General features: G+C 34.3%; 1 pseudogene; it reads left to right on the plus strand.

The window, feature by feature from the left end:
* Nucleotides 1–5,766: 5,766 nt before the first annotated feature.
* LOC120227518 lies at nt 5,767–6,279 on the plus strand (annotated as a pseudogene).
* Nucleotides 6,280–6,572: the final 293 nt, after the last annotated feature.

Raw genomic sequence — 6,572 nt, forward strand, 5'->3', positions numbered from 1 at the left:
ATTACTTTAATAGAAGTGAAAATAATATTAGAAAGTATTCAAAAGTCTTCAAGACTTTTCATATGTTACCATATAAATTAAGGGTATAAGTAATTGTTCTTGCCACTATAAAGGTTAGGTTAAATTTTAATCCAATAGTTAATTTCCAGCATGGTTAAGCAAGTTCTTGATTGATGCTACCCTTACATAGGTAACAACTCCAAATTCTGGACTGAGTTAATTTTTTTAAGGGAGAAACAAATAAACAACAATAGCGAAAATAAAAATACTTTGAAGTCATGGGGGAATAAACCAAAACAGAAGATTCTGCAGGAGAGTAATTTTTTTTGGAGGACAATAATTAATCAGCACAGGATGACTTATTTCTTTTTATTCCTTTTCGATTGAAGAAATATATGCTTTCCTTAGTAAAGCATAAGGGAATTAAAATATCAAGAGCAAACCTAAACTCCCTTCTCTGAAGAAGCAGTGTGCAAAGTTGGGCAACAATTCCTCGTTGATAGTGAGGTGTATACTAAGAAGAGAAGGCTAATATTTTGTGTGTAAATTCAGGCCAAAAATTTGATTACCATCATTTCATGCATACAAAGGACAACCCAGTGAAAAATACAAAAACTTGACCGAGATTTTAGCTACCAAATAAGGGGCCATAGAATTTGCAGTTTAAGAGCCAAAATAAGGTAATTGTATATTTAAAAAAAATAATCAACACTCCAAAAAAATACTGCATAAGAAATTGAGTCCCCCCAGTAAAACTCTCAAGCTATCCCAAACAAAATCCAGAAGTACTCATATAAATTATTTTAATAAGTCTTAAAATGACACGTGCTTGAATTAAAAACATTTTTAAAGCATCCATGAAAGCTACATTCACACACATAAATAGAATTATGGTCACAAAAGCTGAACACTAAACATGTGCAATATATTTCTATGAAAACATAAAAATACCTGTTAACAGAGAGACACCCCATGTTCGTTGACTGAAATATTCAAAATGTTGAGATGTTAATTCTTCACCAGACTACTTATAGCTCAATGTATTCCTAAAATCATTATCACATGAAAATTAAAATATATTAATATCTAGAACAATTCTGAAAAATAATAAAAATGTTGTGAAGTTTACATTTTCTTATTTTATGGATTACAATAAATCTACAGTAATCAAGATAGCACGACAGTCACATAGGATTGACAAATACCAATGGACAGTATAAGAAAAGACTAGAAGTAAACCCACATTTGTAAGGCTATTGGTCTTTGGATAATGGTGTCAATATCATCTAAAAGAGAAAGGAAAGTATTTCTTTTTTGTTGTTGTTGTTTAATTTATGTCTAGGGGGGAGAGAGAGAGAGAGAGACAGCGTGAGCAGGGGAGGGTCAGAGAGAGAGGGAGTCACAGACTGAAACAGGCTCCAGGCTCTGAGCTGGCAGTCAGCACAGAGCCCGTCGGGGCTCGAACCCAGGAACCGTGAGATGATGGCCTAAGCGAAAGTCAGATGCTTAACCGACTAAGCCACCCAGGCGCCCCGAAAGGAAAGTATTTCTAAAAGTTGTAAGGAATAATTGAATAACCATAAGAAAAAATAACTTTGACTTTATTTCATACAATACTCAAAAAATTATCTTGAGGTGGATCATAAACCTAAACTTACAAAATTCAGTCATAAATAATTTAAAGAAAAAAGGTAGAAAATACTGCATTAAACATATAGTATTAAGGAATTAAGGTTTATAAAGTTACAATTACTCAAAGATTTTCTGGAACTACTAAAATATGAACTGTGTTTTGATGCTGATTTATTTATTTATTTATTTATTTATTTATTTATTTATTTATTTTTAAACATTTATCTATTTTGAGAGAGATGAGGCAAAGGAAGGGCAGAGGGAGAATCCCAAGCAGACTCCACACTGTCAGCCCAGAGCACAAAACTGGGTCGAGCTCATGAACCATAACCTGAGCCAAAATCAAGAGTCAGACACTTAACTAACTGAGCCACCCAAGTGCCCCTTGCTGCTGATTTATAAACTGCTCTTATTTAATATCAATGACAAATTAAGTACAAAAACTAAGAATAAATGTATTGACATTTTTATAGCAAATATGACAATCCCAGGATATCATCCAAGATTCTCCTAGAAGACTCTCCTGGATGTTGCCAGGAATTTATCCTAGGATCTTCTAAAATCATACTAAAAAATGTGGTCTGGGCACCTGGGTGTCTCAATCTGTTAAGCATCAGACTTTGGCTCAGGTCATGATCTCATGGTTTGTGAGTTTGAGCCCCACATCAGGCTCTGTGCTTGGATCCTTGACCTGCCTTAGATCCTCTGCCCCCCTCTGTCTACCCCTCCCTCGTGCATGTGTGCTCTCTCTCTCTCTCTCTCAATTGAATAGTTAAAAAAAAAATGTGATCTGTGGATAGGTGCTGATTCACAAACCTTATTTTTTTTAACTTCTCCATGACAACATAACCCTAGATACTGAAAGTAAATGTTAACAATTTTGCCAGCACTTTGGCACTTCCAGGACATGTACTGGTATATAGACCAGGTCAGGAGTGGAATTTGGGTGGTAAGTGAAATGTGGACCAACCAGCATACTAATTAGAAGCAGTAAATTTATATTACAACACTCATTACTTTTAGGGTAGCCTGTTGCTTGTATCCCAAAAGCATGTGAAAAGTGAAAAAAAAAAGTATATTTAATGTAATTGATCATTTTATAATAATTATAAATTTAGAAGCTTTATTTATAGATAAAAATTAAGAGATGATATTTTTCCTTAGAATCAATGACCCTGGAATATCTTTCCATCTGTTTGTATCCTCTTCAATGTCTTTCATTAATATTTTATATTTTTAGAGTACAAGTCTTTCACCTCCTTGGTTAAGTTTATTTGTAGCTACTTTTTTTGGTGCAATTGTAAATGGAATTGTTTTCTTAACTTCTCTTTCTGACACTTCACCATTAATGTATAGAAATGCAACAGATTTTTGTATATTGACTTTGTAGCCTGCATCCTTCTTGAGTTCACTTATCAGTTCTAGTAGTTTTTTGTGGAGTCTGTAGGGCTTTCTCTCTCTCTCTCTCTCTCTCTCTCTATAGTATCATGTCATCTGCAAATAGTGAAACTTTCTTAGCAATCTGGACACCTTTTATTCCTTTTTTCTACTCTAATTGCTGTGGCTAGGACTTTCAGTACTATGCTGAATTAAACTTATGAGAGTAAACACCCTCATCTTATTCCTGATCTTAGGGGAAAAGCTCTGGTTTTCATCATTGAGTATGATGTTAGCTTGTGGGTTTTTCATACATAAAAGAATATTGTTAAAAGGTCCATACTATCCAAAGCAATCTACAGATTTAATACAATTCCTATTAAATTACCAACAAAATTTTTCACAGAACTAGAATAAACAATTCTAAATTTGTGTGGAACAAAAGACCCCAAAGAGCCAAAGCAATTTTGAAAAAGAAAAACAAAGCTGGAGGCACCACAATTACAGATTTCAAGATATATTACAAAGCTGCAGTAATCAAAACAGTATGGTACTGGCACACAATAGACACACAGATCAATAAAACAGAATAGAAAGACCAGAAACAAATCTATGATTATATCGCAAATTAATCTTTGAAAAAAAAGGCAAGAATATGCAATGGGAAAAAGTCTTTTCAACAAATGGTGTTGGGAAAACCAGACAACTATACACAAAAAGAATGAACTAGACCGCTGTCTTAAACCACACACAAAAAACAATTGAAAATGGATTAAAGATATAAACATGAGACCTGAAAGCATAAAAAATCCCAGAATGAAGCACAGGCAGTAATTTTTCTGACATTGGCCATAACATTTTTGTAGATAAGTCCCCTGACATATTTATATCTGTAGTATACTTATATATTTATGAGAGATTGAGTAGTTCTACAATAAACATATCCAAGATTGTTTAATTTCACCACTAATGATTCTACTACCATTCTCTTTTATTTTCTGGGAAGAAGTATTTAAACATATCCAATAACTAACGGGCTGGCGAGTAAATAATTTCAATGTCAAGTGTCACAACTGTAGCCTGTTTATATATCTATGTAAATATAGATGGTATAGATATAGACAAATTAAAACACACTATGATGATACACAGCTTAAATGCAAATCTTTCATATATTCATTGTAAAAATAAAGATTCCCAATAACCATTCTCTGCTCAGTGTGTGTCTAGCATACCATGAAGATCTGTCTTTATTATGTTTTTGACACAGCTAAAGAATAGGAAATATAACAATCCTTAAAGCTCTTGCTTAAAAGTCTTCAGGGCTTATTTAACAAACCCTCATAAAATTCAGCTTCTCAGCAGATGAAGCACTGTACAGTAACTTAGTAAAAAATATAAGGACCCATTTATCCTTGATTCAGCATCTCAAAGACAATCCTGGGATATTCCTTACATTTATGGAGCTTCAGTCTGCATTATAATAATGCATTAAGCTGTCACAATTTCATATGTCCTTTTCTTATTTTAAGTGTTCGGCTTTGCCTATGTTGTATACTCAGATGAATGGTTATGAAAAAAGAATTTCAGAAAAGAGAAAAAAAAAGTAAAATAGAGTTTTTAAGAACGAATTGTGTCTAAATTCAGTATTCGGAAAAATAATAAATGTTAAGATACTGGGATAAAAATTGAGCTTACTAGTTTCATTAGCCAATTATATTTGGCTGCAAATCAAATTCCCATGATTATAATATAATCCTGCTCTTGACATTCATTATAAAATTCTGTAAGTCTCTCACCAGACTAAAATTCTTTTTCAGAATCAAATGTCATAATAAGATAAACATATTTTCTTGTGAAATGATAGTATAAACTACTGTTGTATGCTATAAATTGAAATTTTGTGGCCCCTCCCCCCAAATTCATACGCAGAAATCCTAACTTCCAGGGTGGTTGTGTTTGGGCTAAAGAAATAATTAAGATAAAATGAGCTTTAAATTGGGTCCCTGATCTCATAGGATTAGTGTCCTTATAAGAAAACACACCAGGAAGCTCTTTCTCCCTGGATGTGCACATAGAGGAGATCATGGGAAAATATACCAAGTTGTCAGCCACCTACAAGCCACAAAGAAGATGTCTAAGAAATTAGGTACCTTGCTGGTACCTTGATCTTGAACTTCTCTGCTTCCAATACAGTGAGAAATAAATAATAAATACCTGTTGTTTCAGCCACTCCATCTATGGTATTTTGTTATAGCAGCTCAAGATATCTAACATACTATATCTACAAGAAGTAGTAGTTTACTGGCCCTTCTAATATGTCTAGTATTTAGTGTGCTCTTTTAAGTATTTAGGTTAAAATTCAGCAAGAAATTTTATACAAGCTATGATGTTAGAGTCCAGAAACAGTTGTATTATGCAGATGAAGAATTTTACTTTAACAAATTTTATATTCTTTGACAACCTAATTTGATATATATCTTCAGAATCTTACACATAAAGGAGCTAGAAAATTAAGAACAAAAAAACAAAACCAATAAAAGGAAGGAAATAATAAATATTAGAGCGAAACTAAACAAAAGATAAACTAAACAAACAAACAACAAGAGAAAAAGTACAACAGAACAGATCAATGAAACCAGGGGTCTCTGGTTGGCTCAGTAAGTAGAGCATGTGACTCTTGACCCTGGGGTTGTAAATTCAAGCCCCACCTTGGGTGTATCGATTACTTAATAATAAAATCATTAAGCCTTGCAGACACTATTGCCTGGGAACCACCCACACCATCCAGCCATCGTCAACTTCACTGTGTTCTTTGACAGTGAACCCTTGTGTCATGTCTCCTTCGAACTGTTGCAGGCCAAGTTCCAAAAACAGTAGAGAAGTTTTGTGCTCTGAGTACTGAGAAGAAAGGCCTTGGTTACAAAGGTTTCTGCTTTCACAGGATTATCCCAGGATTTATGTGCCAGGGTGGTGACTTCACAGGCCATAATGGCACCAGCAGCAAGTCCAGCTATGGGTGAAATGTGATGATGAGGATTTCATCCTGAAGCACACAGGTCCTAGCATTCTGTCCATGGTGAATGCTGGACCCAACACAAACAGTTCCCAGTTTTTCATCTGCACCACCAAGACTGAGTGGTTGGATGGCAAACACGTGATGTTTGGCAAGGTGAAGGAGGACATGAACATCATGGAAGCCATGTATGCCTTGGGTCCAGGAACGGCAAGACCAGCAAGATCACCATTGTTGATTCTGGGCAAGTCTAATAAATTTGACTTGTGTTTTATCCTAACCACCATACTATTCCTTCTGTAGCTTGGGAGAGCACTCCATTACCCTGTCTCCTCAAAATTTCTTATAATCTTTGTGCTCCTGCTGCGGTTCCACGGCCCCAGGTTTTCCTTACTCTCCTTGAAGTTTAGCTGGATTGCAGAGTTAAGTTTATAATTACAAAATAAAAACTAAACAACAAAAAATAATCATAAAAATAAATAAAAGTTAAAAAAAGAAAAGAGAATAACTACTGATCCCACAGAAATACAAAAGATTATAAGAGAGT

Source organism: Hyaena hyaena, unplaced genomic scaffold (assembly GCF_003009895.1).
Source record: "Hyaena hyaena isolate Hyena2069 unplaced genomic scaffold, ASM300989v1 scaffold_2435, whole genome shotgun sequence".
NCBI classification, from domain to species: domain Eukaryota; kingdom Metazoa; phylum Chordata; class Mammalia; order Carnivora; family Hyaenidae; genus Hyaena; species Hyaena hyaena.